Source organism: Pseudorca crassidens, chromosome 15, assembly GCF_039906515.1.
Source record: "Pseudorca crassidens isolate mPseCra1 chromosome 15, mPseCra1.hap1, whole genome shotgun sequence".
NCBI lineage: Eukaryota > Metazoa > Chordata > Mammalia > Artiodactyla > Delphinidae > Pseudorca > Pseudorca crassidens.
Window position 1 is genome coordinate 60840943 of NC_090310.1, and position 24487 is coordinate 60865429.

Genomic DNA, 24487 nt, shown 5'->3' on the forward strand with positions numbered 1-24487 from the left:
CCCCCCTCACTTTATCAGCAAGCTTTCCAAGGCCAACCATAAGGATCAAAAAGTGGATGGTGCGGGGCTTCCCTGGTGGCGCAGTGTTTGAGAGTCCGCCTGCCGATGCAGGGGACACTGGTTCGTGCCCCGGTCCGTGAAGATCCCACATGTCGCGGAGCGGCTGGGCCCGTGAGCCATGGACGCTGAACCTGCGCGTCCGGAGCCTGTGCTCCACAACGGGAGAGGCCGCAACAGTGAGAGGCCCGCGTACAGAAAAAAAAAAAAAAAAAAAAAAAGTGGGTGGTGGCCCAATTCCTGGAAATCCCCACCCCTTCCTGAAATAGCTGGAATACTCCTCCCACTCATTAGTCTATGAAATTACCCAACCCTATAAAAACTGACAACCCCACACGCTGGTGCCTTTCTCACCTCCTGAGATGGCCCACAGTCTGTCTGTGTAGTGTGTTTCTCTCTATATAAATCCACTTCTTACCTATCACTTTGTCTCTCACTGAATTCTTTCTGTGATGAGACATCAAGAAACTGAGCTTCATTAAGTCCTGAAACCAGGTGTGTGCTCTTTTGAATACTTTTTAGTGTTCCATTTAAATTTTTCCATTTTTATTTTACTATGTCTCTTTGTATAGGGTTTTTAGTAGTTGTTCTAGGGATTACAATATACCTACATACTTTTAACAGTTTGCTAGGATCAAGATGATGTGGTGATTGATTCAATGTGGGGGTGGGGAAAGGAAGGAGTTAAGTATGACACTGAAGTTTCTGGATTAGGTAACTTGGTATAAGGTGATGTCATTCACTACTAGGGTGAATTTAAATGGAGGAGAAGATCTAGGGGAACTGAGTATTGTTTGGAACATGTAGAGTTTGGGATACTTGTGAAACATTCAAGTGGAGATGTCAGAAGGCAATTTGTCACATGGGTCTAAAGTTAAGAGAAGGGTCTTGGGCTTAAGGATAGATTTGGAAGTCTTCAGTTGTATTTGGCATCTGTTGTTTTTGCCACTCAACATTTGTTTACTTCTGGCAACCCATCCCCAGCTCTGGACCTCATGAGAGGCACTAACCCACTTTCAACTCTACAAGTGGGCCCTGGGTAAACTCAACTAATTATTGTTCCATTCCTCCTGGCCACAGGGATTCAATGTTCAGGGTTAGATTTGTAACTGAATTTAGCCAATGAGAATGAGGTCCATCCAATACTTCTGTCCCATCATCTTGGGGAGACACACTTTCTTTCTAATTGGAGTTAATCTAATAGGAAGTAAGATCTGAAGATGCTGCTGCCATCTTCCTTCCCTGAAGAAATAGCTACCTGAAAATATGTCAGCAAGGGAGGAAGCAGAGCTGAGGGATGTTGGGAATGAGTGGGTCCAGGGGAAATTAAGCCCCTGGGCAATCTGTTCTCAGTCTCTGGACTTTTCAATCGTGTGAACCAATACTTCCCATAGTTCCTAGATTATGTTTGATCAGGCTTTCTACATCTTTCAAATGAGAGTTCTGACTGATGCATAAGCATCTAGTGGGTATAGAAGCTGTGGTGGTGAATGAGAGCGTGTCAAGAGAGAGAAGAAAAGAGGGAGCCCATTTAAGGAAAAGGGGCCCATGAAGGAGCATGAGAGGAGTGCTCAGAGAGACAGAGGAGAGTCCTTTGTCTTGGAAGGTCCAGAAAGTGAGTGATTGAAGAAATAGAGAGTAATTAGCAGTGTAAAATACTTATGGGGTATCAGTCAAGATAAGGACTGAAAAGGGCCCTTTGGATCTATCAACAAGGAGGCTGTTGACAAAACAGTTGTAGTTACCAAGCAGGAAGGATCCTCTGAAATCATTACTTTATACCCTCTTCTGAAGATGAGGAAATTGAGGCAATACCATACTTAGATTTTTTTTTTAACAGCTACAAGATTACAAGTAGCGATCAGGGCTTTAAGGGTTCTTAAAGATCACATTATCCAATACTTAAATCTCTTGCACAACATCTCTCTGAAGCCTGTGCTTAAATATAACTATTGAGAAAGAACTCATTACTTCACAGGTCTAATGAGAAACCTTAAATCTGTTCTCTTTATACCACAGAGCAGACACATGACAGGAGAATGTATGCATCCTGAGTTGATCCCTGGAAAAGCTGGTTGTATTTGGGGAACTCAAAAGATTAAGCCAGACTTTTGAGTTTTTAGGAGGCCTCTACCCCATCGAATAATCCAGTCACTGTTCCAGATGAGCCCAGCCTTTGAGTCACCTCAGCCCAGAACTATGTGAGTGAATAATAACTTCCAGGTCATACCAACCTCCAGCCATTTAGGTTTTCCCATTTGAGACCCCAGATTTCATGCAGCAGGAACAGGTCATATGTGCTATGTCCTGTCTGAATTCCAGACCTCCTAAGAATCTGTGAGTATAATAAAATGGTTGATTTATTATGCCACAAAGTGTTCACGTGTTTTTTTCTTTATACAGGAGCAGATAGCTGGAAAAGTAAGTATTGTTATTATTATCCCATTTTACAGATGAGGTAACTGAGTTTCAGAAAGATTAAACAACTTGATCCAGGTCCCATAGGCAGCCAATGGCAGAGCCAGTATCTGAACCCAGGTCTGGCTAATTGCATAGCTTGTTGTCTTCCAATTATCCTAGATACCTCCTACTGAGTTAGACCCCTTAACAAAACCTCCCAAGCCTCCCATTACTGTTCTTCAATCTGGAGACCATCCTTGACAAATCTAGAGTTCAGTGACTAAGATGTGGTTAGAAAAACAGCCTTTATGAAACATCTGATTCACATTCTTTTCAAATAATTGAAAAATATTCACTCTGCAATCAGTTCTTTCCTTATTTTATTTTCTCCTCCACACCCCCAGGCAGGAGCCAGATACATCTGCCAAGCCTGACAGATCTGCTCCTCCTCTCCCCACACCACCCAGTGCACAAATACCCACTGGCCCCCATTAAATCCCAATCAGGCTTGGAGAGAGCTGATTCATCCCCCTCCCCTGCCTCCTGGAAAGAGTTAGGGATGAGCAAATCACTTATTGGAGTAATTCTGGGAGCTGAGGCAGAGCCGTGGCTGGAAGCCACCCACTAGCTAGAAACCCAGGACATCAATCAACCAAACTGATTTTTCCGCTGCTGCAGCCATTTAAACAGTTATCTTTGCTTGGGGCTTTGTCCAAAGTTACTCAGCTAGTGGGTTCCTGGGTGATAAGTCACCGCAGCCTCATTCCACTGTCTCTGTGTCCTGGGGCTGCCTCTTTACTCACTTCTCAAGAGGGGTTGAAGTTCATTTGTTGCACTCTAAAAAGAATAGAGCCTGCACGGCTTGCGCACAAGTTCTGGTTATAGCAGGAAGATGAAAAAGGAGCCAGAAGTCTGTTGGGATATTAATACAGTACTTCTCGTTTGACGCCCTGCTGAGGCACGGGGAGGACGTTTCAAATTCATTTCATAACGCCCCCTGCTGGTATCCTTTCTCAACTACTGCAGATGCCTGATCCCGTTTGGGGGTGGGGGGGTGCAGGGAGAGGGGAGCCCTTAGTCCACACCAACCTCCTTCCCTCATTTTACATATGGGGAAACTAATGCCAGAAAGAAAAACGGGATTTACTCAAGGTTGGGATTTACTCAAAGTCTATGTTAAGGTAAGAACTAGTCTCTCTGTGGCTAGAACTTTTTTGTAGGACCCAAGAATGCCCAGCACATAGTAAGTGCCTCTGATTGGCAGTTTAGCGTGAAATCTGGAAGCCCTGGTTTCTAATCCAAGCTCTGCCACTTAATAGCTGTCACGAGAAGGTAGTTTTCCCAGCCTCAGATTTCTCATCTGTAAAATAAGGGTAAAAAGACAAAGAGTAAAATGGGATTTTATAAGAATTCCTTCACACATCCATTCAAAAACTACTGAGTATCTACCATATACCTTGCTGGGCACTTGGAATGTAACAGTGCATAGGACATTGCAGTAACTGTTCTCTTTGAGGGTGGTAGTCTAGTGAGAAAATTAGATGACATATGTGAACGCACATATGTGAAATTCAATTGTTGGAAAAGAAAACATTTTCCCTTTGATTCTTCCCACTTTTCAAGTATCAGAAGGCTTGGGGCCTTGCCCCAGCTGTATCAGTCTAGGAATGTTGATGACCTGAAGAGATTAAGTTATCTGAAGGTCAAGACCACATAAATCTTTGTATTCTCCAGTGTGCCTGGCCCCAGGATGTGCTCAGTCAATATTTGTTTGGCTCCATGTATGCCCCAAATTCTGGCTCACTCTGCCTCCCGGCTGCCAGCAGATTGCTGTCCGTGGTACTGAAAAGCAAATTCCTGCTTCTCAATATGAGGCAGCGCAGGTGCTGAGGCAGAAAATGGAGCCCAGGGGAAGTGAGTAGAGAGGGGAAGAATGAGCCAACTTTTCACTGGCTAATAGTGACATCTTCATTTTGCCATATCTTGGAATTCAAAGCTGATGTTTCTTTTTCCAGCTGTCCCCACTTGCATTTCTTGCTAGCTGGAAACACTGCAGGTATAGGTTAATAACCACACAGGGTGATAATCTCTACAATGCTGGGAGGTACTGGGAGCCCATAGCCCTATAAAGTCCTATTTTAAAGTGTTGTTGAAAATTGGTGGGCCCCTTTTCCAGCTTATTCCTGGGCTAGGAAAAAGCATCAGTCATAGATGCCTCCCCCAGCTGATTTCATCCATGTCTGTCACCCAAGAATGTGGGCAGATCTGAGTCAGAACTGGCTATGGGGAAACCAGAGACATAGGGCCTGAGATTCACAGTCTGTAGTTGGGTGAGTTCCAAGAGTTCATTTTGACCAGTATTTCAAGTGATAATATGTTTGTTCATTCATTCATTCTATAAATATTTATTGAGTGCCTACCATGGTCTGGCACTGTTATAGGAACTCCAGATACAGTCAAGTACAAGAAAGACAAGGTAACTGACTTCCCAGAACTTACATTCCAGTGGGGGAGACATACAATAAACAAATGTACAAATGAGTGTGTAGTATAATTCCAGGCAAAGGATAGATAATAATAGGAAATGCTCTCTTAGATAAGATGATTATGAGAGACCTCTTTAAGGAGTGACATTTGAACATAAATGTGAACTAACTGAAATAATGAGACATATAAATATTGGGGAAAGGCAGTGTTCCAGGCAGAGGGCACAAGAAGACCAAAAAGATGTGGGAAGAAGATAGCATGTCCAAGGAACAGCAAAGAGGCCAATGCAGATGGAGCAGATTTATCAAAGAGGACATTAGAAAAGGATGGGTAAATGCACAGAGACCACATCTGTGTCTTGAGGAGGACAAAACAAGATGCTCAGAATAGAAGAAACACTTACAAAATGACAGTGACTGCTGCACCTGCCATGGATAAACCACAATAGTCTGGATGCCACCAGGGACACAAGGATAATTAGAGCTCCTGATTTATAGATCTCACCATGTCTAAAGATCTAATTAATGGAGGCTAGTGGGAGTTAGTGATGTACTATTTATTCAGCCAACATTTTCTGGGTACATACTATGTACCCAAAGATCATTGGTTTTGTTTGTTTGTTTGTTTTGTTTTTTTTCACAGAATGTCCAGACTGAGTTTATCACAGAGTTAGTTATGTAAGAAAAAAATTTTGATAAGGAAAAACATGACATTTTGTTCTTCTTAAAATAACAAGGACTTCTAATATCACAGCTTTGGTTTTGCTTTAATAATGCGATTCCTTGTATTTTATCGTTACAGCTTGGGAATTTCTTTTTAACGTCTTTATTGGAGTATCATTGCTTTACAATGGTGTGTTAGTTTCTGCTTTATAACGAAGTGAATCAGTTAGACATATACATATGTCCCCATATCTCTTCCCTCTTGCGTCTCCCTCCCTCCCACCCTCCCTATCCCACCTCTCTAGGTGATCACAAAGCACAGAGCTGATCTCCCCAAAGATCATTGTTTAATACTAGTCTTTGCTCTAGGAGCTGAGGAGAAGAGGGAAGGAGTCAACTGATGGAACCGGAATGTTTAAAGGCAAGTAAGAAGCTCCAGATAGCAGAAGCTCAGGCAAAGCCACTTCCTCTGATTTCTATCTGCTCTCCAATAGGGCCTCTTGAGAGACAGGAACAGCACTGGTCTAGAGTGGGCTGCACCTTAGCAATAGGTACTTTAGAAAAGCACGCCCACCACTGAGGTTCAGTAACAGGAGTGAAGCAGTGTGGGCTACTTTCTGCCAGACGGCACAGGGAAAGGAATGCACATTCCAGGCATCTTTGCTAAGAATATGAAGTAGTTGGAATTTCCTTATCATCCCCATAAGAAGACTACCAAGTCCCCAGCAAAATCCTACCAGACGAGAAGAGTCCCTCCCTCACTGGTCCTAGGTTGCAAGGAATTTTATACCCCTGGCCTTGTTGCTGCACAATCATCAGCATCTTTGAGATTTTGGCAGAATAATGTTTATTCATCTGACAAATAAGAAACTAAAGCTTGGAAAGTTTAAGCAACTTACACAGGGTCACAGAGCGCTTAAGGGATAAAATAGGACTCAGTCTCAAATCTGTCTGACCCCAAAGCCACTTGCAGTGCCATTTTTTCTTGGATCTCAAACATAAAGTTCATGTTTGGCTTTTTAAAAAAAGACCAGTCCCCCACAGAGCTAACTTTGATAATGGTAGCGCCTGACATCTCTGCTTCTTCCACGGCACAGTCTTATTTTTAATCTCTCTTAATCCTCCCAACAATGTTGGAAGGTAGCAGTGATAAGAATACTAGCAAGCACTTATTGAACACTGAGTCTGTAATAGGCACTGTCCTAAGCATTTTACATGTATTAATTTATACTTGCAAAAACCCTGTGAGGTAAGTGTCATTATTATTCCTATTTCAAAGGTAAGAAAATTAAAGCCCGGAGAGATTAAGTAATTTGCTAAAGATCACACAGCTAGTCAGGGACTGAGCGAGGCAGTCTGACTCTGGAACCCTTGCTCTTAATCTTTGTTGACAAAGTAGCTGTTACTCAGAGAGGTACGCTACATAGTCCAGAAATGGTGATCAGACTCGAGCCCAGGATCAAACCCCAGCATGTTCCCACTACTCCACACTGTTTTTCTCAATGGTAAAGCAGAAGAAAGGAGAGAAGCTGTTTTGAGACACCTCCATAGCGGCACAGAGTGATTTAACACTGCCAAGGAGCCCTGCGGGGATTTTACTTAAATGATGATCTGCACTGCACTGCTGTCTGATATTCCCTCCCACTTACTTTTCTCAAATGTGGAAACTGCATTTCTCCATGCACCCTCCCTGGCACGTAAGTGCTTCACCAAGGGAGCTGAACTTTTCTGTACGGATTTGGGGTGTTCAGAAAACTCTTCTTTTTTTAATATATAAATTTATTTACTTATTTATTTATTTTTGGCCGCACTGGGTCTTCGTTGCTGCGCGCGGGCTTTCTCCAGTTGCGGAGAGCGAGGGCTATTCTTCCTCGCGGTGCGAGAGCTTCTCACTGCGGTGGCTTCTCTTGTTGCAGAGCACGGGCTCTAGGCGTGCAGGCTTCAGTAGTTGTGGCGCAAGGGCTTAGTTGCTCCGTGACATGTGGGATCTTCCCACACCAGGGCTCAAACCTGTGTCCCCTGCACTGGCAGGTGGATTCTTAACCACTGTGCCATCAGGGAAGCCCGAAAGCTCCATTCTTAAATGCCATTATTCCAGGGACTTGTAAGGATGACTCAGAGAGAGAGAGGCTATAATGGAAAATTAATTATTTTATCTGAGCTGGATCCCAGGCTGAAGACTAGGAATTAGACTGATAAAGGCCCTTCTACAAGGGCTGTGGGGAGCCCTGAGCTGTCGCTGACCAGTTATTCAAAGGGAAGTCAGAAACAGGGCCTCCCAGCTGCCCTTCCTGCAACTTTCAATATTCCTGGATGTGCCACAGAACTGGGGGCGTGAGGTGTGCCTCAGAGGGTTTATTTGCTTGTGTGCTGCTGTGGTGACTATGTGTGTGTCTGTGTGTGTATGAGAGAGAGAGAGAGAGAGAGAGAGAGTGTCTGGAAGTGCTGGCTGGTGAAAACAATCTGTGTACGTGATTATGTTAGTTTGTGTGTCTAACTATCTGTCCATTCCTCTGTGTGTGTGTACATCAGTGTGTGTTTGGTGTGACTCTATGCGTGTGGGCCTGAGGATCCTTGTGGGTCTCTGGGTGTATATTTCTGAGGACCTTTATGAGGGGAGGAATCTCGATGTGTAGCTGGAAAATGATAAGTGTCGGTGGGCTAGGATGATGCAAGCAGTTACAGGGCAGGTGTTTTGATGCTGCTGTGATGTAGGAGAAGAAAAAGAAATGAAGGTTAAACCACTTAAAACCTTTACAATTTTTTCCTCTTGAACTGGGGAAGATTATCTACTATTAATAATAATAATAGCAGTTTATAAATGAACAAGAGTATTGTAGAACTAGTCATACTAGCTCCATTAGAGAGTACTTACTCTATGTCCTCTTACATATATTAGCTGGGTTCTCATCACAGCTCTGTGCTACCACTATGCCCCGGCTCATAGAAGAGGCAGCTGGGCTCAAGTAACTTGCCTGGGGCCATGCAGCTGGGAGGAGCAGAGCCAGGAAGACAGCTCCGGTCTGACTCCAGAGGCTGAGCTTTTCCCACCTGCCTCAGCTCCAGCCAAGCCCCAGCCCTGGCAGGGCGAGCCCCAGAATGTGAAGCGGAGTGATGTGGTGGCAACAGCTGAGTTCTAGGCCCGGCTGGCCCTTCCGTGGTTGAGCAGCCTTACGACAGTAGCTCCTCCTCTCTGGACCTCAGTATCCCCATCACTAAAATCACAGTTTGGATTCATTAGTCTGGTGGGTTCTACCCGCTCTGACAGCGTGGGCCACGGGGCAGCAGTTTTGTGGGCGGCTCCCACGCCACCTGGGGAGTGTTGACCTGCAAAAAGGCTCAAGGCAGGGGGTGTGGGGCGGGGGAAGTGGGGGCAGGGGCGGAAGAGATATGTGTCCGTCGGGCCTATGGCACTTTTCTTCTTTCCTTCCTCTATGCGGCGGATGTGCCTGCTCAGTCCTCAGCTCCCAATCCCACCTCCTTCTGCTTCTTTATTGTGTACCTTCCTGGACTGCAGAAGTGAAAACTATTTTCCCTAGACTCCTGTGCAGCTAGGGTTCTGGGTGCAAATTAACGTTCTGCCAATAGCTAGACTTGTGTGCGACCAACGTGATGGAATGAAATGGAGGCCGTCTTGCCGCTGCTTTGGCCGCTTCGTCCAGCCAGAGTAGTCGTGGGGGTGTGGGGGTCCTGCAGCAGCATCTCAGGGCCCAGTGCCTACCCCCGGGAGTGCTGAGAGGCTGGCCCCAGCTTCCAGACCCCTGGGTCATAAGGTGGTGGTGGGTTCGTGAACGCACGACAGGCAGGGGTTGCGTCCTGTTGGCCTGCTTTCTGGCTGTGTGGCTGGAGGCCCTGCAGTGCTCTGGAAGCGCTCCCGGAGGCCCAGTCTACTCCTCCAGCAGTTCCATACCCACCTCTCCCCCAGCCAACACCTGTTAAAGTTTCCCAGTTCCCTATGTTGAATCTCTTTTTGCTTATAAAAGCCAGGGATGTCTCCTGCTTCTGCAGTGCACCTGACCCATCACCACGGCATACTCCTACCCAGTCTCCCAAACCCAGCCTCGGTCTCCAGCTCCAGGATGATTTCCCTGATCCACCAGGCTGACTTGGGAACCTGTCCTCTGTGATTCCACAGTCACCCTTATCTCAGACTTTCCTACGTGCTGCTGAAATTACCTGTTTACTTTCTGTCGTCCCCTCCAGACTGCGGCCCCCGGAGGCAGGGACTGGGTCTTCTCAGCCATGCATCTCAGTGTTGAGCAGAGAACCTGGCCTCTGGCAGCTACTCTCTGGGAACGTTTTTTGTGGAATGAATGCAGAAAAGGTAGCAACCTGTCAGTTCAAGAGGATTTAGGAGAAACTGTGAGATTCATAGATTAAGAAGAAAAGCAATTTAACCTTGCCTTTTGGCAAAAAGAAACTCCCTTCTTAAGAGCTGATATTAGGAACCATGTGTCTGGTGGAGCTTGTGGGCGATGAGGGGCAGCTCTCAGATCAAGGATCTCATTTCAGGTCTAATATCTGGGATCCCCTGGTGGACCTCTCCTCCTGCTGGTGCCCAGGCTTCTCTGGAGGGATTTCAGAACTGATGGTTTTGCAGAGGCAGCTTGATGAGGGAAAACAGCTCTGGCTTTTGAGGCAGACGCTCCTGGCTCTACCACTTACTGGCTGTGCGACCTCAGGCAAGTGACTGCACTGCCCTGAGCTCAGATCCCCATTTGCAAAGTGGAGTTAATGACACCTATGTCATAGGGCTGTTGTGAGGGATAAATGAGGTGTTTTAGGGAAAGTACAATACCTAGCACCCAGCAGGCACCTGATACACGGTGGCTGTGATAAGGTTTCAGTGATTTGAGATTTAAGGCTTTTCCCTTTTTCGTTTGGGCAGAAACATTTCCCATCACTGACCTCTTGTTGCACTGTGGCTGAGGTCAAGAGGGGGCCCCGTGTGTGGTCGTGAACGTGAGGCCTGTAGTTCAGGATTCAGAACACAGTAAACAGGTGTCCATTCTTGCCAAATGCTGGTTGGATTCTGGTTCAGGACCTGTTCCCAGGTGGCTGGAAGTGACAGAGGAGCATCATGGGAGATGTGACACAGCAGAGAGGGGCTCACACTTTGGAGTGAGACAGACCTCGGTGCAAGTCCTGGCTTCACCCCTAATGTGCTGTGCTACGTGGGAGCTCACTTTACCTCACTGGGCCTCAGTTTCTTTACCTGCAAAGTGGAACTTACAGTGCTTCCCTCAGAGGGCTGCTGAGAGCTTATTAAAGACCATTTCTTCCTGGCATCGTGCCTGGCACAGTGAATAATGGCATTTATGCATGTGTTGCTCTTGGGCATCAGTGAGGTAGGAGTTCACAGCGTGGGCTTTGGCATCAGATTAACTTGAGCTTGGGTTCTTTTCCATTTGAGGGCTGTGTGCCCTTAGCTGAGTCACTGCATCTCTGAGTGTAGTGTCTTCCTCTGACGGAAGAAGGCAATAACACACCCACCATGGGGGTTTGCTATAAGGATGAGATGACGTAACACATGGAGGTGACTCAGTAGGATGAGGGCCGTCAAGCAGATGTGCGAAAGCTATTAGCCACAGTGATGAAGTCCTGCTGCCAGCCGAGGCGAAACAGGAGAGGACGGGAGGTTTGGCCCATTGGGAAAGGGAAGTTCTCTCCAATTGCAGTTCATCAGCTCAGCTGTTGGTATCTGTCTGCACTCTTGGCTGAGAAAAGGAAACACAGCTTTTCCTCTGCCTTCTCGTTGCTACTGGAGAGCTTTCCTCCACCAGGAAAACAGGCACCTGCTTCCCCAAGGCCTTTCCTGCCCCCTCCATCTTCACCATTTTTAAGTGTAAAATTTAGTATCGTTAAGTACATTCATAATGCTGTGCAGCCATCATCGGTCTCCATTTCCAGAACTTTCTCATCATCCCAAACAAAAACTCTGTGCCTTTTAAGCAATAACTCACTATTTCTACTTCCTCCCAGCCCGTAGTAACTTATTTTCTACTTTCTGTCACTATGAATTTGACATAATGTTTCGAGGTTCATCCGTGTTGTAGCAAGTGTCAGAACTTTATTCCTTTTTATGGCTGAATAATAGTCCATTGTACGTAGAGTACATTTTGTTTATCCATTTATCTGTTGACAGACGCTGGTTTGTTTTACTCTTTTGGCTATTGTGAATAATGCTGCTAAGAACATTGTTGGACAAATATCTGCTTGAGTCCCTATTTTCAATTCTTTTGGGTATACACCTAGGTGCAGAATTGTTGGGCCATATGGTGGTGCTATATTTAACATTTTGAGGAACCACCCAACATTTTTTCCACAGCAGCTGTACCGTTCTACGTCCCCCATCACAATGTGCCTGCCCTCACAGTTTACACTCCACCAGGGCGTACAGGTGATAATCAGACAAACTGATGTATCATATCAGCCAGGGACAAATGCTGTGAAGATAAATAGAGCTGGGCAAGGGATCAGGACTGCTGGGGCAAAGGGTGGGCAGGGGGTCTGCTTGAGGAAGTGACATCGAAGCCAAAACCTAAATGAAGTGATGGACTGAACAGGAAGGCAAGGGGTGTTCCAGATGGAAGGCACAGCACGTGCAAAGTCTCTGCAGTAGGAACGTGTTCGGTGCGTCTGAGGAGCAGCAGGGAGCCAGGGTGGCTACAGAGCAGTTAGTGGGCAGGAAGCAGAGGTGGGCAGAGAACGGGACCTGCAGGTGAGGGCTGTGGATCTTATTCCAAGTGGGATGAAAACCACTGGAGTGTTTTAAACAGGGGTGTAGTATAATCTGAGTTAACATTTTTGAAAGAAACTCTCTGGCTGCTGAGGACACAGGGCTGGGGTAGTCATCCAGGAGAGAAGTGATGGGGGCCAGCCCCGGGCGACGGAGCCACAAACAGTGAAGACGTGTGCTGACTTGGATGTGGGGCCAGAGAAAGAGGGCGGTCAACGATGACTTCTCCTCAACTCTCCTTGCTGCCAGGCCTTTGCCTGAGCTGTTCCCTCTGCCCAGAATGCCCTTCCCTCCTTTTGCCTGGACAATTGCTACTCCTGCATCAGTTCACCTGGCTCTCACCTCCCTGACTCTGCTCCTCCCCAGGCCCCCACTGGGCTGAGTTGGGAGCCCTTCTTCTGTGTTCCCACAGTGATCCCAGTCTCCTTCCAGTCCTGTACTCGTCATAACTCTAGGAATGGCCTGTTACTACATCTGCCCCCCAACCTGGACTGAGTATGAGAGAGAGAGAGAGGGAGAGAGAGGGAGAGAGAGAGAGAGAGAGAGAGAGAGAGAGAGAGACTGAGCATTGCTACATCTTAAGCACAGCTTCTGACTTCCTCTGTCCCGTGGGGGCCACACACAGACGCGGCTCCCATAGCCAGCAGCTGGTGCAGGTCCTCTGAGAGCCGCACTGGGCACACTGTGGCGTGAAGACTGGAAGCTGAGCAGAGGGTGGGGACTAAATTCCTAACTTCCACTGGAATCCTCCCGAGTGAACCACATCAGCTGTCCCCACCTTCCAGTGCAACAGGTGGATAAAGGAAATACACAGATCTTTGTGAATGAGACGGAACCAGGGTGGGGAGAAGCTGGGAAGCAATACAGCTCAGGTTGGGGCACAGCCTGGAGTCCACGGGCTCTGCCGTTTTCTAGCTGCACCACTTCGTACCTTCACGCAGCCTCTGTCCCTTATCTGTAAAGCGGGGTGGGAACCGCATCTAATTGCAGGGTTGTTGGGAAAATCAAGTGTGTTAATAACCGTGAATGGTTGACAACAGGGCCTGGCATGTAGGGCGGCCTTAAGAAAAGCTGGCTTTAGTTTTTCACTTGTCTATCTTCTGCCAAGTTCTTCCTTATTCCTCCCCAACAGAACGGTTTGAGGGCTGGTGGTTTCAAATACCTCCTTCTCTTCAGCCTTTGCTTTTGGTTCACATCAAGATCTCAATCAGAGACGTGTGCCCTGAGGACACGGCAGAGCTCAGGTGAGTCCTGACCCTGCATTAGGCGGGTGCCGTCCCCCTGTCTCCAGATGACTCGGGGGCTCAGGGAGGCCAGGAATCCACCAGTCACTACCAGGTAGTCGGCGGGGGCATTGGGATTCGAGTCCAAGTGAGTTTGTTCCAGTTCTGTGGTTTCCTATCCCACGTGCTGCTGCCGTGGGGCCTGCGACGTGACAGAGCATCGCCAAGCCTGGAGGGGGTGAGCTTCAGGATGAACTCCTCTAGGACTAGGGGAGAAGGCTGTTCCTGGCCTTGTCCTGCGTGTGTGTAAAGGACGTTGCAGAAGGAAAGGAAAAGCAAGTGAATGAGCCATTTGCTCTTGCGGCTGACAATAGACTCGGGGGTGAAGGATATGAAACATTAATGACTTAAAGCAGGATTTTCTGCAGCATCTCTACACTTGCTGTTTTTACTTCTCTTTATGATGAATAATAGTCAAGAGAGGCCCTATGCCTCTATTCTTCCAGTGCCTGCTGGCTTCCGGGAATGGGTACCCCATATCTTAGGGCCTTTCTCTATTCGAGGTTATTACCAAGAGCTTATAGAGGTAGAGGGGAAGAGGAGGTGAACAGTAAGGAGGACAGAGAGCCGCTGGGGTGAGGATTTGGCTTTGGGGGTTAAGAAGCTACCCCAGTTCCCAGATCCCCAGGTGGCAGTGAACATTCTCTAGCCAAGCCCTCTGGGTCGCCAGGAAGGGAGGTGGCCTGAGGTACGGCCAGGCACTCCCTGAACTGGGGCCACAGCCACGGCCACGGCCACAGCCATGGCCTGGTACTTGGGGTCTTTGCCTCTGCCTGTCAGACCCTACATGCTGCCTGGGAAATGGGACAAGGAAGGAAAGGGGGACAAGATCAGATTCCAAAGAGTCCTCTCTGGAAGGGAGGAGGGAGACCTCATCTCAAAGCTGGAGGGGGATGTGTGGGAGTCGAGCTTTGGGGCCCGAAGGGCTGGGTTCAACTCCTTCTCCCTCTCTGTGTGTCTGGGGCCTCCTTGAACTTCAGCTGCCTAATCGGTTTGAGGATGCATTGCGGTATGCAGACCACCTGTTGCTTGTTGTGAGTGTACAGTGAACCGTGCAGAAGTGTCTGAAACGTAGTAGGTGCCCAGTGAACGGCCCCTCGCATCTTCCAGCTTGTAATGAACCAGGTGTAGAGAGAGGACGATGCCCTGGAGAAGTGTGGTGCATCAGAGTGGGAATGACATCACTGATCATCAAGACCAATGGTCATGGGACATTCATCATGTGCTGTGTCGCACGTCCTCTTGTTTCAGCCTCACAAGATCTAGATACTGTTATCTCCATTTTACAGATAAGCAAACTGGAGCTGAGGCTGGAAACTTGTCTATGGTCTCTTCCCTGGTGAGCGAGAGCTGGGAATCAAATCCACATCCTAAATAGTGTAGCCTCTGCTATACTGGGCAGGTGGAGGAACATTCCCAGAGAAGGAAGGGTGAGGGAGTGAGCAGGGTCAGATGAACCTGAGTTTGGATCCTCGCTTGGTGACTTACTTGCTGTGTGTCTTTAAGCAAGTTTCTCAGCCCTCTAGCCTCTTTTTCCTCATCCGCAAAATGTGAATAATATTCACTACCTGGCCAGGTCATGGAGATTAAACCCAGCAAGGTTGGCTAACTGCCCGATGCAGCATAGGTACCCACGAAATGGGCAGCCCCTGCCTGACTTGTGAAACAGCTGTGCCACCCACCATAAACTGCTTATCTGCTGTTGATTGACGGGAGAAGCATGTTCTCTTCCAAACTCAGAGACCCCCCTATCTTCTGGAAGGTATTTGTAGCCATGAAGAGTGCAGCCTTCAAGCTGCTGCTGGCATGGGGCCAAGGTACACACAAGGGGGGTTTGCCTCCCCGCCTGGAGTGCGTGCAAACGCACATCGTGGCCCAGATTTTGAGGAGGATTTCATGATATTCATTCTGTGTTGCCGCCAGAGAAAAGTAAACCGCAGCTCCTGGCTGCTGGGGAAGGGCTGTGCTTTTGCCAGGGCTGGTTGTGCCTGGCACCAGCTCAGGCATGTACCGGAGTCAACTGTCGGTTGCAGGCAAATGTACACACAAAAACATTCCAGCACACGCATGCACCAGCCATGCACGCGGCTGCCACAGCACACAACACAGGGCCACGCACGCCCCTGCTGGCTTCCTCTGCCTCTTGTCTTTCTTCTCACAGGACTCTTGCAGCCTCTGTCTCTGCATCTGTTTGTCGTGTGGCTTCTGAGTTTGTCTTGTGTCCTGGCTTCCTTATCCCTCTTCCTCTGTCTCTGTTTCTACCTGTCTCTTTGGGCTTCCTTATCTCTGGGAGCTGACTCTCTCCTTGTGTCTCTGTGTTTTTCTGACTCGTTCTCCCCTGCTTTGTCTGTATCCCTCCCTGTCATCTGACACAGTCTCTCTGTTACTGATTCTCTCTGAACCTTTCTGTTTTGCTCTCTGTTTCTTTGACTCTCTCTCCCTCTGTCTGTGTCCACCCGTCTCTCTGTCTGTCTGTCTCTCTCTGACTCTCTCATCTTGTTCTGTCTCCACCTGTCTCTATGTCTAGTTGTCTGTCTGTTTATCTCTATCTCTGTCTCTATATCTCTATCTCTGTCTCTATATATGTCTGTCTGTCTCTCTCTCTGAGTCTCTCTCTGTGTCTCTAACTCTTCCTCACTCTGTCCTTCCCCACGTCTCTCTCTCTTTTTCTGTGACACTCTCCTGGAAATGCATCAAAGACTGAAGTGGCCGGATTTCAAGTGACAAACAGCACTACACCCAGAAACCACCCCCTCCCAGCGCGGCTGCCTGCCTCCTCCACACGCTCGGTCACGAAGAGAAGCCTATTGTGCTGGGCCCAGGGAGTTCGAGTTGAAGGGCCCAGGGGTCTGCGTCTCTGACTGCTCTGAGCTACTTTCCCATTGGCTCTGAGCAGCCTGTGCTGAGCAAGGACTGAGCGACAGGGGGAGGTTCTAGTCCATAAAAGCGGGGCTGAGGCACCAGAACTGCCATTCTAAGGGGCTTTGGCTGTGCTCACAGCCACCCCTTTGGCACCTCCTTCTGGACCAGAGTCAGGACCATCCTTGGGTCTTCCGGCCACCTGCAGCCACCACCCTCCCACCTGCTCGGCCAGAAGCTGCCCAGGGACAAAGGGGAGCACAGGTAATAACCAGAGGGTGTTGGAACCCTCTCTCTTGGTTTTATTTATTTTTCCTGATTCTCTGAACCTGGAGAGTGTGGGAGCTTGGGCTGGGGAATTTCCGGTTTGGGTCTGATTATCTGGCAGAGGTAATAAGAGTTATGAGGCTAGTTTACAAAAGCCGTATCAGTTTGAGATGGACTGCTCTTTGGAATTCCCCTCTCCGTACAGCCCTGTCTTAAACAGACGGGTCGCTCCCTCCCAAGAGGACCACTCCCCGGTTTCGGCCGGAGGTGGGGGTCTTCGTTCCCTGGGAGGCTGCCTCCCCATGGTGGTGCCCATGCGAGAACGGGATGCCCTGGGTGGAAGAAGGGAGAGGTTTAGCTAATCAGAGTAATTTTAAAGGTCAGTGATTCTCGCTGGACTTAAGAACAAGAGCTTGGGGACATTAATGAGACGTCAGGGCTCTGGCATTTACCATGTATCGTGTACATCAAGGTACAGCCAGGTTCAGCCTTTTCATTCTTTTTGGATCGTGTTTAATCGCTGACAGGGTGCTGCCTTGAGTGGCTTCCTATGATGTAATTTTACACAGAAATGAAGTTTGGGGTTGTTTTGCTGGGAGGGGAATGGGGAGAGAAAGTGACAACATGCCAGGAGACCCAGGCTTAGCAGGATTTTTCTTGTCAATTTTACTTTGAGAGGACTTGTTGCTTTCATGTAAATTACAGCCAGAGGAGTCAAGGTTAAGCAGGGAGGAAACTCAGATGGGAAAGGCATTTTCTCACCGGTAAAGGTATCCGCATTCAAAGAAAGTATTATAGAATCTCAAAGTTTGATTTGCAAGAAAGGCTGGTGAGCTTCAGGAAAAAAAAGCCTGCTGTGACTCCAAGATTGAATAGTAAATTCTGTGACCTCGTACTTTTTCCTGGGTATCTTTTACCTAGAATCTCTCCAAACTTTACAAACATTCCTTATTAAGCCTCCAAGCTTCCCAAGGAAACGACCTCTTCAGGTTATTGGATCTGATTTCAGTTCCCCTCCCACAGACCGAAAGTCTTCGTTAGCGTCTTTCTTCCAAGGGTTGGGAAAATATACCAAGGCTTGTCTTTCTAATTTGACAGGCTTTCCAGTTACGATCCGTTGCAAAAACGTTTCAGAATGTCAATCTGCTTCTCTTTATTTTTTTCCCCTGCTCCCCCTCCCATCGCTGCACCTTCTATCTCTTTTCCCCTCACCTTCTCCCCTCCCTCCCCCCCCACCCCGTCCCACTCCACCTTGCCTTTTGTTCTATTTTTGCAGGTCATTTATCTCCAGGCTTTGAGATCTGCGTGGGGGAGCTGCTGCAGCAGCCCAAGCAGGGCGAGCTGTGCTGCTGGGGGAGGTTGCTGAAGGGATCTCAAGCCCACGGCTTTGCCCCAGATGAGCTAGAGGGTGGCAGGCGAATCCCATGTTTCCGCTACAGCTGGAAGAGGGATACTTCAGAGTCTTCTTAGCAGTACCCAGCACGTTCTAGCAGAGTGGGCAAAGGGACCAGCTCTGGAACTGTTCGAGAAATTTGCCATCCCCTAGACACGCGGGGAGGGTTTAGGCTCTTGAGGAGCGGGGAATTTTCATATAACCTCTGTGTGTCTCATAACACCCGAGACAGTGCTGGGTTCAGGTCCCCGGTCCTACCACTCATTTGCTGTGTGACTGGGGACAGTAGCGCTCCCTGAGCAGTAAGGACAATAACATTCACCTCCTGAGGTTACTGGAGGTTCCCATGGGATACAGTAATAGGCCTGGCATTTAGTAGGTACTCAGGAAATGCTAGTGTGACCGCTCTAGTTTTCACTGTCCAAAGCGGCAGAACTGGAGCCCTCCCCTTCCCCCAACCTATGATAGCATCCTTGATCATCCCACTCCATCATGCTGTGTGCTACGTCCAGGAAATATGATCTAAGGTCTAACATTTCTGTTTGGGGGGCTGGCCCTCCTCTCCCAACCCCACCCCCTTCTCTCCACACCAACAGAAGATTTTATGTCTTCAGCTGCCACCGCAGGATCTCGAAGTCTCTTCTTGATCGATCCTTCCTAACTTCCCCGCCCATGGCCCACCTCTTGGGTCATTCTTGCACAATTATTGTATTTATTAGATGTCTTCCATCTTCTGAGTGGGATCAATAGTTGGTGGCTTGATTCCAACGCATGTCTGAGAAAGTGCAGTCAGCTAGCTGATTATCTCTCACCGTTGTCCCTCATCCCAGCCCATAAATGTTGGTTAATCTCACTGGGTCCGAAAAAGGGCTAAAACGATTTCAGCGAGACAGAGCTGGCCATCATTGTGGCAGGCAGTAAACGTTGCTGGAGACACCCAGGTAAGCCCAGGATCAGGCCCTGGAGATGGAGAGGTGTCCCTGGGTCCTATGAAGTTAGACGTCATTAATCACTCCAGCCGGAGCTCAGATGGAAGCTCCTGGCAGCAGGGTAAAGGCCCAAGGCCACGAGGTACATCTCCTGGCTCTGGAGTCCTCTCCCTGAATCCTTCCAGACATTCTCTTGGCTAGAGTGGTCACTGCAGGCCGCAGGCGTGTTCACCAGGGGGCAATGTGCCCATAGGCATTTGGCCCCTTGGCCTATTACTGGACAGTTTGATTTAACCTGACAAGAGGTTACAAAGCAGTTATTATGTGGTTGGGCCACTGGTCCACCGGCCACTAGAAACACAGGGCAGATCAGAGGGTCGTGGGAGGAGGGAATTGGTGTTTGTGAGTCACATAGTAGGTCAACCTCCTGATCAAGATCCACTTCCTCTCTGCCTTCTCTCCATCCCTCTTCTTTTCCCCTCTCCTCCCCCTTCCCCTTCCTTATACCTTCTCCCTCTCATTCCCATTCGCCCCCTCCCCATCTCTGCTTCTCATGTGTATTTTCTTTTCCCACATGGGCTGTCATCTCACTCTCTGCTTTTCTAGGCGTCTTTATCTCTTTCTCTCCATATGCAACTCTCTGCCATTCTCTTTCCCATTCATCCTCTCTCTCTCTCTCTCTCTCTCTGTCTTTTCACCTCCATCTCTCTGTCCACTGCTTTTCTCCCCATCTCTTAATCGCATCCCATAACAAAGGGTGGGAGTTCCATAGGAATCTTGCTCTCAAATAACATTCTTTCAAAAATACACTTAATGAACACCGTGACCGTGAATTGCAGGGTGGTCCCCCCCCCCCCCGTCCCCCCAGATTGATCATCCATTCTTTGTTAATGACTCTAAAGGCCTAACAAAAACACTTTTTTCCAGTTTGGGGGGACTCTGTTGGCCAGCCCACTGGAAACCCACAAAGGTGAACTTTATGTATTTTCCAGGGGGGTTTAAGTCCCAGAACAGCCTTGTCTTCAGGACCGTGAACTGGAGTGGGGGGAGCCCAGTGCCTAGAGCTCCGGCTGGTTTGTGGACTAGTCTCAGGCAGACCCTAAGCCTGCTCCCTGTGGCCCGGCCTCTTGGCCCAGTCATCTTGCTTTTCCAAGTCTCCGTTTCCCCATCGAGTAAATGGCTTAGTGCTCAGCCTACCGGATCCTCCCGAGGGGAGGAGGAAGTAGTCATTGAGATACAGGCCCGCCACTGTGCCCTAAACTGGGGCTGTGGCGGACTCAGAACCCCATCTCTGCCACACAGGTGCTCAGGGCCTGGGGCGCTCTGTCACGTGGTCCCCGCTCTTCCACCTGGAAGCTGCCCTGGAGGGTCCACGGGAGGCCCTGGGCCTGGCACAGATCGGCAGCACAGCGCTTGCTGGGGTCACGGCCAGGGTGTGGGAGGTCCCAGTTCTGTCTCCATTTCCCTCCTGACTCATGATGTGACCTTAAACCAGTGACTTCATTTCTACCTTTTCCCATTTCCTCTTCTATCAAATAGGGATAATCATATGCGATAAAGTGCTCAGAGAGGTAATTGCGATGTTAAATCAAGCCATTATTATTCCATGCTGGGTTTTTAAATAAAGATGCTGGCCGCTCCTCGGAGCCCTCCGACTACAATGTAGAAATATCAGGAGGAGGTAAGAGGGCCAGCAGGCCTTTCCCTTTCAAGGAACTCTGGGCCCCTGGTGAAGAAAGGGTCTACAGTGTGTTGGCCTTTAAATGGTGCCGTCCAGGGGTGTCTTAAGGAACCGCGGCCGGGAGGTGATACAAACCCACTGACAGGTGAGAAGACTGAGGCTAGGAGAGGGGGGTGATCCCGCTCTGATTTCCCCAAGAAAATCGGCTTCCACACTGTTAGAGTAATTAGAATGATAAAATGGTTATAAACGTAACAAAAGGGGTCAGCAAACTTTTTCTGTAAAGGACCAGATAGTAAATATTTGGAGTGTTCCGGGCCCTGTGGTCCCCGTTTCAACACTCAGCTGTGCTCTTGTCGCAAGAAAGCAGCCGAGACACTATGTAAACACATGGGACGGGTGTTGTATGAATCAGGGTTCTGCAGAGAAACAGAAACAATGGGATGTGTACCTATAAAGACTGGATCTAAGGATTGGATCATGGAGGCTGGGGAGTCCAAAATGCTCTTTCCCCTGAGGGGAGAAGCACCCTCCCCTCCTCCCGCACCAGCCTCTCTCACTGGGCTGTCACGATGTGCCTCTAGGTAGTGGCTGAGGAAACGCTTCCTAAACCTGCAAGTGGAGAGGTTTTTCTCTGGGGGTGGGGGGGGTTTAGGAGGCTCCTTCACCGTAGGCCACACAAGCCCCCTACCCTGGCCCCTCCCCGGGGTTTGCGCACTGACTCACTGCCCCTGGAGCTCACCCAGCAAGCTCCCTTCCGCGTCCTACACAGAGATCAACAGCAAAGTTCCTTTTCTCCTGGCTCCTGCCAAGTCAGGGACCATGAGCCAGCAGGGCTATCTCTCGTGTACAACTTCCAAGCTAATCCCCACAGCAAAGGCGAAAACTCTCCCCCCAACCCCCACCCCGGGGCTCATCTGACGTTGCTCAATAATTTGTTTATCCTACGCAAGGAAGGAAACAGGATGGCTTGGGAAAACCGCAGGGCTGATGTGTCTCTGTTAGAGACCGGGTAGATCCATTTGGAGGCCTAACTCTCCCACTTAACAAGCCAAGTGGACTTGAGCAAGCAACTTCTCCTCTCCCAGCCTCAGTCTTGTCCCTGTACGATGGGTATGAAAACATTCACCTCTGGGTGTCTGTTGTTGTGAGGGTTAGAATAATACGTGTAAAGCGGTAACGGACAGCCTGGCAAGGAGGAGGCTCTGTTATTGGATTGATGTGACCATGGATACAGAGCTCTCAGCCCCAGCCTGCAGTAGGCCGTCCACACAGTTAATTCGTTCAACTCCTTTTGCTTCCCCTCGGTTGCAGGCCCTGTATTATCACTCCATTTCGCCTCTTTCTTTTCCCATCTCCTGTAGCCCAAGTAAGGTTGGAATGGAGCCCCCATGCTCCTGTCTGTTTCCTTCTCTCTGACCACCCCCACCCCCCGCCCCAATGCCTTAGCTCTTTCTGTGTCTCCCCCCTTCATGGCCCTCCCGCGCTCACTTTCTCTCCTCTGCCTCTGTGTCTCCACTTTAGTCTCTCTTCCTCCCTCTCTCCCTCTGCCTCTCGCTGGCTGCTCTGTCTTTGACTGGTTTTCACTTCCTCCCTGTCCCTCTCCCCCCACCACCCCCTTATTTCACTCTCTAGGTCTGGTTTTCCCCTCCCTCCTGTCTCCCCTTTCCTATCTGCCTCTTCTCTTTCCTCCCCTCACCCACTCCATGGTTTCGTTAACATTTGCCAATTTCTTTAGCAGGTGTTGGTTTTAGATGCCCTGCAGACCTGTGAGATTTCTCTGGGGGCACAAAAGTATGAGCCAGAAAAATTCTAAGGGGCTTCCTGAGAGGTCCAGGGTTGCCTGGTTATTCACTCAACACATGCGTGTGGAGCTCTTGTTTCTGTTCTAACCTTGCATTCGGTGCTAGGGACACCATTCGTTCAGTCATTCATTCATCAATCACTCAAACTTCCTTAGTTTTCCCATCACTCTAGAATGAAATGCAAGCTCCACCTTGGCCTGCAAGGGCTGACACCATCCGGCCTCTGCCCACGTCTCCTCTCTTGTGCTCCCTCATCCCTCTGGCCTACTGGTCATCTTTAAACACACATACTCTTTCACCTCAGGGACTCTGCACTTACCAAGTCCGAGCTGGCAGGAGCCTCAGAAAGCGGCAATTATGTGATAGACAGAGAGCTGTGCGCGCTCAAAAGAGGAGCCTAATCCAGACAGGATTCCTGAAGGAGGCCACCGAGACTGAGTTTTGAAGAACAATGAGGGTTAGCCAGGCCAGAGGGAGAGCGGAGAGGATGGGCGGCATGAGAAAGGCGCTCCATGTGCCAAAGTTTGGGCCAATGGGGCACAGGGGGCATTCGTTGTAGAACTGCAGGAGGTTTGGTCAGGTCCAGGTCAGACGGAGCTCACATCCAGTCTGGGTGCTGTGCCCTTGCTGGGATTCCTTGTTCAGATGATGTAACCTCTCTGTGCCTCCATTTCCTCACTGCAGAGTGGGGAGAATATCAGTCCCAGCCTTTGGGCGTTGCTACGAGGACCCCTTGCATTGAGATATGAACAGGTCTCAACACAGGGCCGTGCACACAGTGAGCCAGGTCGATGGCAGCTCTCCTCGGTAGGAAAGCCCTGGAGGGCCTGGCTCGGGGGGGATGGAGAACTCGGACACAGGGCAGGGTGCAGTCACACTGTCATTCAGAACTGTCCTCTGGCTGCTTGTGTGGAGGGTGCCTCAGGGGCAAAATTGGAGGCGGCTCTGGAGCCAGGAGGGAGGAGCTGGAGGCTGGGGAGGAGGTGCATTGAAGGGACTGGGGCTGTACCGGATGGTTAGAAAGGTGGGCTTTGGGGCTCTGGAGCCAGACTGCCTGGGGGCAAATCCCAGCTTTGCTGCTTACTAGCTCTAGAGTCTTTGCAGGTGTCTTATCTCAGTTTCCTCATCTGTGAAGTGGGCATGACAACAGTACCCACTCCACACAGTTGCCGTGAGTATAAATGAGTTCCTTCATGAGAATCACTCAGGACAGCCTGAGTGCTCACCAACCATCAGATCAGCTAGAACTATCATTATTAAATATAAAGGAAATGGATGAAAAGAAAGGATGCTGACACTGTATTTGCCTGGGACAATGAGATCTCAAATCGAGCTTCCTACTGTAGCAGCCAAGCTGGGCGGGAAGCTTTAGGCCAGGAGTTAGAGGGTGGTGATGCTGCCCCTCCCCAGTGGATGAGCAAGACCTTGCTAACCTTGTACCAGGCCAGCCCAGCCCAGCCATCACTGATAGGAGAGAAAACATGAGCTGCCGGCTTTGTATCTGCACATAAATGGCACAGCTCACTGGCCTGGAACCCAAATCCGCTCAGCAGTTGACAGAGCGTGAGAGAAACTTGAGGAAGGAGAGAGGCGTGGATGGACACAGGTCCAGCTCCCCGAGGTTTCTTCTCTGAGCTTCTCTGCTTAGGGGAGCAGACCTAGCCCAGCCTCAAGAGAGGCAGAAGAGCCTTTAACTGCTGTGTGACCTCAGGAGATTCACCAGTCCTCTCTGAGCACCAGCTTTCTCATCTACCAAGTGGGGATAATGATGCCCACCTCTCACAGATGGCAGATGGGTTGAGAATAATATACAAGTAACAGCTCTGTGCATGGGGCCTTCTGGGCCTCACGGAGGGTTCAGCTGCTAGAGAATCAAACTGGTTCTAGAAATTGTAGTCATGTATGGGCACATGTGTGGGGAGTCC

General features: G+C 49.1%; 1 protein-coding gene across 6 annotated transcripts in view; it reads left to right on the forward strand.

Moving 5' to 3' along the window:
• Positions 1-24487, forward strand: part of PDYN (prodynorphin) — a 99639-nt gene that overhangs the window by 69387 nt on the left and 5765 nt on the right. Inside the window, exons 1-5 of one of the 6 annotated variants that reach the window (XM_067707684.1) lie at positions 165-552; positions 2181-2258; positions 2461-2478; positions 5746-5796; positions 5976-6031. The exons of 1 other annotated variant lie outside the window; for it this stretch is intronic. The gene's annotated coding sequence lies outside the window, so the exon portion shown is untranslated. Of the gene's footprint in view, positions 1-164; positions 553-2076; positions 2259-2460; positions 2479-5745; positions 5797-5975; positions 6032-15704; positions 16752-24487 lie in introns of those variants that run through there. 4 more of the 6 variants (XM_067707683.1, XM_067707682.1, XM_067707681.1 and 1 more) reach the window with 4 other exon arrangements.